Below are 11,171 nucleotides of genomic sequence, written 5' to 3' on the forward strand. Positions count from 1 at the left end.
CGCTGTGTGCGACTCTCTTGCTTCAGTCCCCTGCGGGAACCCTGCCGGGTGGGGGTGGGGCATGAGCGAGGAGTTGGGGAGGAGAGCCCTCCTCCTCCGCACCAGCTCCCGCCCAGTTCCGGGAAGAGGTGCTTTTTGGGTGGGCATCCCCACAAGGTTTTTCCAAACGATCCAGTGAAATGGCCTGGCCCCGAAACCAAACTGGTAAAGCAGACACCGAGACTCGAGACTCTTAGGTAGAAGGCAAGCACTGTTAAAGCCTCGGCAGCAGGGAGCAGCGCAGAGCGAGAAATGGGCTGGGAGCCTTACTGGGTCAAAGACCCAAGTGCAAACGCGCGGGACTGGGGAGAGGCACGTTCAAGGACTGAGGGCGGGGTGTCCATAGGCAGCTTTCGTTTCTCAACATACCTGATTCGGGAGAATGGGCAGCTCGGGCTCAGGATGGTTCGCAACCTCCTTGTGATTAATTTCAACTATCCGATTTTCTCAATCCCTGAAACTTCCTGTAGGCGCAGAAGTTCGATTCAAAGGTCATGAGTGGAAAAGTACAGCTTTCCCAAAATGCTAGCGTAGCACGGAATAACAGCCTAGTTCACCTGAACGTGGAGCCTCATGGACATGCCCCTGAGCCATCCATGATTGTCAAGACAGAAGGAAGTGTGAAGGAGGAAGGAGCCCTTGGGGGAGGGATCAGAATGAGACATGGGTGGGTTGCAGAGCGGACCTCTGCAGGGAACCCCAAACCCTCAGGTTTGCACAGTGAGTCAGTCATTCAATGGTCTCAGCTGTGAGTGGGTTAAACAGTGGTTCTCAGCCTTGGCTGCACATGGGAATCACTGGGGGAGCTTTGAAAATATGGATGCTGGAAGGAAGGAGGGAGGGAGGAATGGAGGAAGGAAGAAAAGAAAGAAAGAGAGAGAAGAAAAGAAGAGAGGGTGGGAGAAAGGAAGGAAAGAAAAGAAAGAAAGGAAAAGAAAGAAGAAAAGAAAATAGAGAGGGTGGGAGGAAGGAAGGAAAGAAAAGAAACAAAGGAAGAAAAGAAGAGAGAAAGAAAAGAAAGAAAAAAGAGGGAGGGAGGGAAAGAAAACAAGAAAGGAAGGAGGGAGGGAAGAAAGGAAGGAAAAGAAAAGAAAGAAAGAAGGAAAGAAAAAAGACAAAGTTTAAAAAGAAAAAGAAAAATGAGACCTTTCTTAAAAAAAAAAAAAAAAAAAAAACCTCAAAACCTGATGCTTGGGTATGGTCTCCAGAGACTGTAAAATAGTAGATTTAAGGCACAGCCTTAGCATCAAGACTTTTAAAAGCCTCCCCAGGGAATTGAACCATGCAGCTAAGGTTAAGAAACTCTGCATGGGATCTTAAAGCTCTCCCAGCCTTTTTTCTTTAAAAGCTTCCTTCAAGTTCAAGGTTAAAGAATATTGATGGTGATAGCAGACCTATTTTGCTTTCAATTGAGGGAGGTAATGGCCCTCTAATACAGGTGGTGAATGAAAAACATTGAACATCTCAAAAATGTATTACCCAGGAACGAGGTATAAATAAGTATGTTTGTGTGTACCAAATTGTAGAGTTATACTTACAAGTGTCTTGCCATGATTTGATTTATAAATATTCTTGTTTCAAAGTCACAAGTTTTTGAAAATGAGTTTGAAAAAATTTCACCCTGCGGAGTCCCTGGAATGCCCACATGGGTCTTAAACAAGCAGGAACCTCTGTCCCCTGGAAGGCTCCGTTCCAGGGTGCTCTTGGCAGTGTTCTTTCTTCAGTTCCTCACTTACCTACTCACCAGCCTGTTAGTCCAGCAATTCATTCATTCATCCAACCTGCCAGTCAGACTTTATGATTTTAAATGACCATACTGTGCTCTGCAGCAAGGATGGGAGAAGAAAACAGCTCTTTCACAAACACCTCAAATTAAATTCAAGGAGGGGTAGTATGGAGGGACTGGGGAAGAAGGGAATGCCAAACAACTGAATTTACAAGGGCTAGGAGCAGCCAGAGGGGCCTTCCAGGCCTTGGACATTTCCATGGAATGTGTTGTGGACATCACTGCCTCGCGGGGTACCTCAGGGAAGCCAGAGGCCGCCCCTCCGCCCACAGCCTGGCCTGCAGTGGGTTGGTAGCCCGAGTCTGCTCACCGTCCTCTCAGTGAAAGACTCAATATAAAGGCAAATGTTTATACGCTGAGCACCTGCTATGAGCAAAGCACAGTGCCTGTTGCTATCATCAACGAGCAGTACCTGTCCGGAAGCTTGTCAGAGCAGAGACAAGACTAGCACTGTGACCTAACTGTCAAGACACTTGGCAGTGTGGAATGAAGAACTAAGTGTACGGTGTAGATGTTAAGTGCTCTCCGTTCATGGAGAACGGGTGCGGGAGGGTGAGGCTTGCCAGAGGAGGCAGAGCTTGGGCTTGGGTCTTGTCCACATCTGGGAGGAAAGGCATAAAGCAGGGTTCATTCCATGAACTAACCAGGTTCTTGAGAATGAGGAAAAAGCAGATACGGGCGAGGAGAAAGAAGAAACATTTATTGTTCTCAAAATTGTCTTTCACTGGTCGGACGGGCTGCTGGGGCTTCAATAGCTCTGCTGTGGCCTTTGGTACTCACAACTCAGTGTCCAATGGAAACACCGTTCTTCATCCACCAAAGGGGGAGATGGAGTGGGCAGAGGTGAGAAATTGGCCCAGGGGGTAACTCAAAGTTGAAGGAGCCTCTGGACCACTTCACTGTCCAATATGTTATTGTGAATGGACACCCAAATTAATATACCACCTTCTAATACACGTGCTTGGCAAATACAGAACTAAGATTGGAGATGAAGATGGTTACATTTCTTTTTAGTGAACATAGAATACATTCTAGAGCCAGCGAGCTGTTTAATAGTACCCTACTTAAAAAGCTTCTCAGGGACAGGATTCAGGGGAATCCATACCCACTGGCTACCATGTATTGAGTGTTTTCTTTTAAAACTTGTGTAGGAAAGTACTGTATAAAATGACACTAAAGATCTGCAGTTGACTGTTCTTCAGTCATTGTGAAGTAATTTTAATTACAAATTGTTCATGTCCCCAGAGCTAATGGAGTAAACTCCCCCAGAGAGACACACATGACCCCGCACAGCTGGAATAACTTCTGCCCTTAGCAGAATGGGAACCACCAAACATTGGAGTATCTAGAATCCCCAACTTCTCTTCCCTACACAAAAATTCCTTCTGTTTCTGTCTCTGTCTCTCTCTGTTTCTCTTTCTCTGTCTCCCTCTCTCCCATATAAAGCTATGAATGTCACAGATTGGAAAAGGTTGGGACACTCCGATTTAGCCTTCTGGCTGAGGACATTATGCTGAACGTGAAAGTAAAAGTGATACCGAAGCCGGAAGAAACTGTGGGTTTGTAAAAAAAAAGTAAGGGAGGGAGGGTCTTGCTGGGTGGCCTGGATGAACTCAAGCGAAGTTTGTAGGGTCATTGGCATGTATCATAGCAGCATTCTCAACAGACTCTTGGATGAGTCGCATGATTTGAGATCATGGGTACAAGATGAACTCAGAAGTTGCCCTCAGGGACCAGTTGCTTTCCATGCTGACTCAGAAGCACTTCTTTCCAGTCTGGAGCTGTACAGCAAGTATTGGGGGCTGTTTCTAAAATTATAAAACAAAAACTAAATACATTACTGCTCAGGCCACTGGACCTTGACGAATGGCTAAAATTTGACAATCAAACTTAAGGACTCTTCTCCCTAACCACTCCCAAGCTCCAGTACGACTCTTAGTCACACAGAGGTCAATACACCTGGCAGATGTAGCACCACACCTTGAAGGCTCATAAACTTGGCTTTTGACAGATGATGAAGCCCATGATTCCAGAGCCTTGGGTGTGTTTCAGAAAACGTGTCAGTAACAGGAAGACTCCTGCAGCCAGGATGTCAGAAGGGATATTAGAAATCCAGCAGTCACTGTTCCTGAGGCAACTGGTCCACCAGTTAGAACCTTTTCCAGTAGGGTCAGTTTTCTCTCTGCACAGTCGAGAATTCTCCCATAGGCACGCACATGCCCCCGCACGGCTGGAATAACTTCTCCCCTTAGTAGAATGGGGACCACCAAGCATTGGAGTATCTGGAATTTCTAGTCCAGAAGGTTCTAGAGGAAGATACCCCTTCTCTTCAACTCAAACTTGAGCTGTATAACTGTATTTTTGCACACTAAACTAAAGACAATGATCTGAAAAGAGTTCTACCCTGGTTTGCCAATTTATTTTTTACACTCATGGATCCATAGGTAAGAAATTCAGACAGGGCATGCCAGGAATCTTCTGGAGGCTTCTTGGCTCACTATCTGGCACTTGGGATGGGATGACTCCAGGGCTGGGCTTAGCTGACATGGTCACCTAGTCAGTGATTTTAGATGAAAAATCTTACAGTGGTACTCAAAATGTCATTATTAGATGTGTAAACAATTGCGTTTATCAAAAGCAATACAATATTAGTAAAACGTCATAATACTCAGCATTTAAAAATACTTTTACTCAAGTGGAACATTTGAAATTAATACTGAATTAAAAAATTATATGAATCCGGTCATCACGCCTGGGAAAATAACTGCTAGAGTCAAACACAAATAAGTTTTGTTCACTAGGTTCTTTCCCATATGCCTGTGGGCATTAAAACCATTTAAACTGAAAATGAATTAAGGTTTAGTGTTGTTTCTATAAATATAATGAGTCTATATCCCAGATTTTCCGGGACAGCGCTGGGACTGAGCCCTGGTTTCAGGAGGGAAGAGTGGGGTCCATGTGTATTGTCCATGTGGGGGTCGGAGTCTGCTGACTTAGGTGTTAAGGGGCTGGGACACGTTATTCAGATGACAGCAACAGAATGAAAAGGCACACTAGCAAAAAAAAAAAAAAAAAAAAGTGAGCCAAACTGGCAGCCCTTGAAGCAGCTTCAAAGGAGGTGGGAATGCCTGAGACCAGCATGTGTCGGGGCAAAACAACCCGATGATAGAGTAGGCAACTATTTTGGAAGAGGAAGTTGGTTTTCTTGAGTCAGCAGCTTAGTCACCTTCCGGTATTATCAGGGTCCAATATTTTTAGCCTTCAGGGCGAGGCCCGGGCCTCCTGAGGTGGATCCACCTCCTACGAAGGGGTGGGTTCTGGAAGAGTGGGCCCATCAGGGTCAGCTGTGGGAGGAGCCTTCGTTTCTTCTTCATGTGAAGCCACACAAGGACGCACTCTGTGCCCAGCAGCCTGAGGGAAGCAGGATGCAGAAATGGCCCACACCCAAATCTTTGCCTTTGAGAAGTTTTCAGTCAAGCGTGGGAGACACATAAAGTGGAAAGTTATAATTACACCTTATCGAGGATTCCTACTGAGACAGAACCAAGCACGGAGGGACACACAGAGGACAGAGCCGCTAGCCGCGGGGTAGCTGGGGTGACTCAGGTGGCCCATCAGGGGGCAGGCCTCACACAAGCCCTTTCTAAGTCCTCATTCCCTCAGTGGACAAATCCACTGCTCCTCCTGGGTTTAGATGAGCTCTTCCGAGGAGCTCCCTGATCCTTCCCAGCTCCTTTTGCTGCTTTCCCTATTTTCTGCCCATTAGAGATCTGTCAGAGTCCAGGCACGAAACTGAGCCTACGCTCAGCTGGAATTCTTTAAAGACTTAAGTAATAAGGGATGTTGATGCCCACAGTAAATACCAACAGAGAGAAGCTGCTCTCAACCTGACTCGCAGAGGCTGGGGAAGAACTGGGATCACTGGTGTCCAGATGACATCTGGAACGCTGGAGGCGGAGCTGCGTGAAGGGTGTGGCTATAGAAGGGTGCCCCTGCCGCCGCCCAGCAGGTGGGGAGTGAGAGGAATAAATACTCTCACCTCCATTTCCTCCCACCTTCCAGATCCCTGAGAGTGTACCCCATTGGCCAAGCACAGTGGGAGACCAGAAGGCGAGGGACCCCTGGTGATGTGCTGGGATGAGGTTAGCCACGGAGGGCTTACAACAAAACAGAGAAGACTTTAACATGGAGCTTTAGAGTTAATGGAAAATAACCAACGCTCTTTCCTTTTATCGTTCCTCCTTACCTCCTTTCCTGCTTGACAGGGCCTCAGGCCAGGCATTAAAGAATCAGGGATCAATAGGCCAGACGTGGATCTCCACTTTATGGAGCTTATCATCTAGATGGGAGATAAATATAAAGCATACAAATGAAGGGATACAGGAATGGGATAGATGAGCTCAGGGAAACAGCACTGGGGTCTGGTTTCGGTTCTGCAAAGCAGCCACAGAGCTCCCGGCTCCTAGAACTACAGTGTCTGAAGAGACGCCATGAAAACTCTCACTTCGAGCAGGTCCTAGAAAGCCCACATGACGGACCACTCAAAATTCAGGGGCAAAACGCTTCTCAATTCCAGAGTCACTGTCCCCCAGATCCTCTGTTAGCATTTCTACCCCTTTGGCTTACACCTATACTCTTCCATAATATGGAACAGAAGAGAAATTCAGGAGGATGTTGTTTAACCTTGGGATGGTGGGAGACCATCAGAGGAGGGTGGGCTTCCCAGTGCACAGTGAAGGAAACCATCGACAAAATGACAAGGCAACCTACTGAATGGGAGAAGATACTTGCAAATGATACATCTGATAAGGAATTAATATCCAAAAAATATAAAGAACTTATACAACTCTACACCCCCCTCCAAAAAAAACCTCAGAAAATTTAAACCTGGGCAGGGAGCCTGGGTGGCTCTGTTGGTTAAGCACCCAACTTTGGCTCAGGTCATGATCACAAAGTTTGTGAGTTCAAGCCCTGCGTCGGGCTCTGTGCTGACAGCACAGAGCCTGGACCCTGCTTTGGATTCTGTGTCTCCCTCTGTCTGGCTCTCTCCCGTTCATTCTCTCTCTCTCTCTCTCTCTCTCCCAAAAATAAATAATAAAACATTAAAAAATTTTTAAAAACTGAGCAGAGGAACTGAACAGACGTCTTCCCAAAGAAGACATGCAGGTGGCAAACAGACACATGAAAAGATGCTCACCATTGCTCATCAGGGAAATACAAATCAAAATCACAATGAGACACCACCTCATACCTGTCAGGATGGCTAGTGTCAAAAAGACAAGAAATAAGTGTTGGCAAGGATAAGGAGAAAAGAGAAGCCTTGTGAACTATTGGGAATGTAATTGGTGCAGCCACTGTGAAAAACAGTATAGAGTTTCCTCAAAAGATTAAAAGCTGAAATACAATATGATCCAGCAACTCCACTTCTAGGAATTTACCTGAAGAAAATGAAAACATCAATTTGAAAAAATACATGCACCCTTATGTTTATTACAGCATTATTTACAATAGTCAAGATATAGGAGCAACCCAGTGTCCATCGATAGATGACTGGATAAAGACGATGAGGTATATATATGTACAATGGACTATTACCCAGCCATAAAAAAGAATGAGATCTTGCCATTTGCAGCTACATGGATGGAACTAGAGGGCATTATGCTAAGTGAAATAAGTCAGACAAAGGAACACAATACCATATGATTTCACTTATATGTGTAATCTAAAAAAACAAAACAAATGAACAAACAAAACAAAATAGAAACAGATGCATAAATATAGAGAAAAAAAATGTAGTTGCCAGGGAGTGGGGGATGGGATGGCAAAATAGGTGAAAGGGATTGAAAGCTACAGACTTCCAGTTATAAAATAAGTAAGTCATGGGATGGAAAGTTCAGCAAAGAGTATATAGTTAACAATATTGTAATAGCTTTGTAAGGTGACAGCACCCATGGTGAGGCATGCGTTTCATAATGCATAAAAATGTCAAATCACTATGCTGTACACCTGAAACTGATATAATATTGCATGTCAACTGTACTTTAATTTTTTTAATGTAATTATAAATTGATAATGCCTCAAAAACAAATAAACAAACAAGCAAACAAAAGATAGGGTATCCAGTAGCCATAACAAAAATACAGATATATTCAATTACATTTTAAAATATCAAGGCAAAAATCATCAAGTCAAAAGAAAAATAATAGGCTAGAGAAAAAATAGCTGTAACTTGACAAAGTATATATCCCCAATAGACAAGGTGAAAAACAAAAGACAAGCAACTTAAAAACGGGCAAGAAGAAGGCTCATAGCAGCTTTCTTCATAATCTCCCCAAACTGGAAGCAGCAAACATGTCCTTCAATAGGACATTCAATGGAGAAACAACTTGCAGTATATCCACAGAAGAGGATAGTGATCTTTTTTTAAGCATCAAGTCACAAAAAGACACAGATAAAACTTAAACACATATATCTCAATGAATGCTTACATACTACACGATTCCTGGGATAGGAAATCTGGCAAAGCCAAACTAGACAGACAGTAGGAAGAGTAATTGCTGGGGGGTTGGTAGGAGAGGGGTGAAGGTGGGATAAACGAAGCAAGGGACTTTCTAGAGTGGTGACATATTCCGTATGATATCGTGACTATAGGTACAGGACACGATATATTTGTTAAAACCCGTAGGACTTTAAAGCACAAAGAGTGAACCAATATATACAAATTTAAAAAAATATAATTTAGGAGGTCAAGGGATACCAGGATAGAGCGTAGACTGTGACAAAATAATCTGTATTACAAATGTATTAAAACATCTTACTGAAGTAGGTGGGCGGAGAAGGTGGTGACCTAAGTAGCTTTGGAAATGGGTGGAATTATAAGACTAAAGGTAAAAACCTGTACATAAAGCTGTATTCTTGTTGATGAAGTTATTTCCCATCAGGGGACGGGGGTTAACAATTCTGATACAGTTACACCTGTATGCTGGAAAGAAACAGTTAAGTAAATATTGAGGTGTGGCGGGAGCCAGGCTTCTCACTCTTGGAGTGGCCATTATCAACCAAGCAAGGAGAGGAGGTTAGAATGATCCATGTGACCATGGACTAGAGTTGCAGACATAGGAATGAACTCGCGTTCATATGGAAATATTTATAGATATGTATATAAACATTAGTTTCTATGGCGCACATTTATTTCCTTGCTTTGTCAGCTGAAAGGGGCGTAGAAGCATCAACACCCAATGAGCAATGGGGATATCTTATGCTCAGGCCTTGGCTTGTAATATCACTTTCTAATAAAGAAACCAAGACCCCTTGGAGAAATAGCTGATTGTAGGATAAGGGAAGGAATATATAAGAGGTACCTGGAGGATCTTATAGTGCCAGAACGCAAGGAAGTACTCATAAAAACAAAGAAACCAAAATCACATTGATAGGGGTATGTCAAAGGGACATGGAAGCCAACTGAAAGAGATCCCAATGGTCAAAGCTGGAACAATCAGAGCAACAAAATATCTGAAGTAGTAGTGCATTAATCCCAAAATATAAAGTAACTATCCATGCATCTATATGGATATAAGTGAATGATTAAATAATTAAATAAGGGAGAGGAAACAAATCTCTCCCGCAGAAGAATTCCACATAATTTTCGAAAACTCCACCTTCAAAGAGGCAGAGCATAACCCCCTACTCCTTAGGTGTGAGGTGTACACAGTGACTTCCTTCCAAAGAGTACAGCATGGAAAAGGTGGAGCAGAAGGGGTAGCTATAGTGGAGAAATCTGACAAACATAACCTCAGCCAGGTGATCAAAGTCAACACCAACAGTGGTGAGTCACGTTGATGGCATGAGCTCTAACACCCATCTCGTCATAAGAAAAAGATCAGACAAATCCCAGTATACGGACATTTAAAAAAATGCCTGACTGGTATTCCTCAAAATTGTCAAGGTCATCAAAAACAAGGAAAGTCTGAGAGGCTGTCAAAGTTGAGGGAAGCCCGAGAAGATAAAACAACCAACTGTAAAGTGGTATTCTGGAACAGAAAAAAATATACTGGGTAAAAACTAAGGAAATCTGGATAAAGTGTGCACTTTTTAACAAAAAAAGTATCGATATTAGTTCATTCATTTTAACAAATGTAACATAGTAGTGTAAGAGGTTATTAGTATAGGGAAAACTGGATTAGGAGTATAGGGGAGCTTCACAATGTTTCTCTAAATCTAAAACTCATCTTAAATACAAAGTACATTTTAAAATAATAATATAGGGGCAACTGGGTGGCTTAGTCGGTTAAGCGTCTGACTTTCGCTTAGGTCATGATCTCGAGGTTCGTGGGTTTGAGCCCCACGTTGGGCTCTGTGCTGACTGCCAGCTCAGAGCCTGGAGCCTGTTTCAGAGTCTGTATCTCCCTCTCTCTGACCCTCCCCTGCTCACGCAGTCTCTCTCTCTCCTAGAAATAAAATAATAATAATAATAATAATATAAAATTTAAATGATAGGCAAGAATATAAGCAGGCAATATGTAGAAGAGAAAATGCAAGTAATCAATAAACATGGGGGAAAAAAAACCATGACCCCTGTGGTTTTCATGGAAATATGAATCAAAATAACAATGGCCCTTTCTCTTTCACACATCAAATTAGGGTAAACTATAGAGAGTGATACTATTTAACTCTGACTGAGAGGCAGTTTTGCAGTAAAGTGGACACAGTTCTTTTTTTTTTTTTTAAATGTTTTATGTATTTTTGAGAGAGACAGCGTGAGCAGGGGAGGGTCAGAGAGAGAGGGAGACACAGAATCTGAAGCAGGCTCCAGGCTCTGAGCTAGCTATCAGCACAGAGTCCGACGTGGGGCTTGAACCCAAGAACCATGAGATCATGACCTGAGCTGAAGTCGGACGCCTAACTGACTGAGCCACCCAGTCACCCTGGACACACTCAGTTCTTGATGGTAAAAGTGTAAAATACTAAAACTTTTGGAAAACAACCTGACATTGTCCACTAAAAATGTACTTGTATGTTTGGAGGCCACATTCTACTTTGGGGAATCTTCCAGAAATAAGAGCGGCGATGCAAACAAACAAAAAGGCACATTTTGAAGCTCAGTTTGGAAATCAGAACACCATCTGAATATCTCTCAATAAGAGAATCGCTGAATCAATGATAGCTGACCCATCCTATGGAATATTTGTTTGGCCAGTTAAAAGAAATGATGGATGAGGTCTGTATGGATTGCTCTGGAGGAAGAGGAAAAAGTTGCAGATTAATGTTTATGGTCCTGGTTCTGTACCCCACGACACAACGTGCAAATCTGTAGGTGTGATGTTAGGCATGGATGATACAATGTTGT

The sequence above is a fragment of the Hyaena hyaena genome, unplaced genomic scaffold, assembly GCF_003009895.1.
Source record: "Hyaena hyaena isolate Hyena2069 unplaced genomic scaffold, ASM300989v1 scaffold_79, whole genome shotgun sequence".
Lineage (NCBI taxonomy): Eukaryota > Metazoa > Chordata > Mammalia > Carnivora > Hyaenidae > Hyaena > Hyaena hyaena.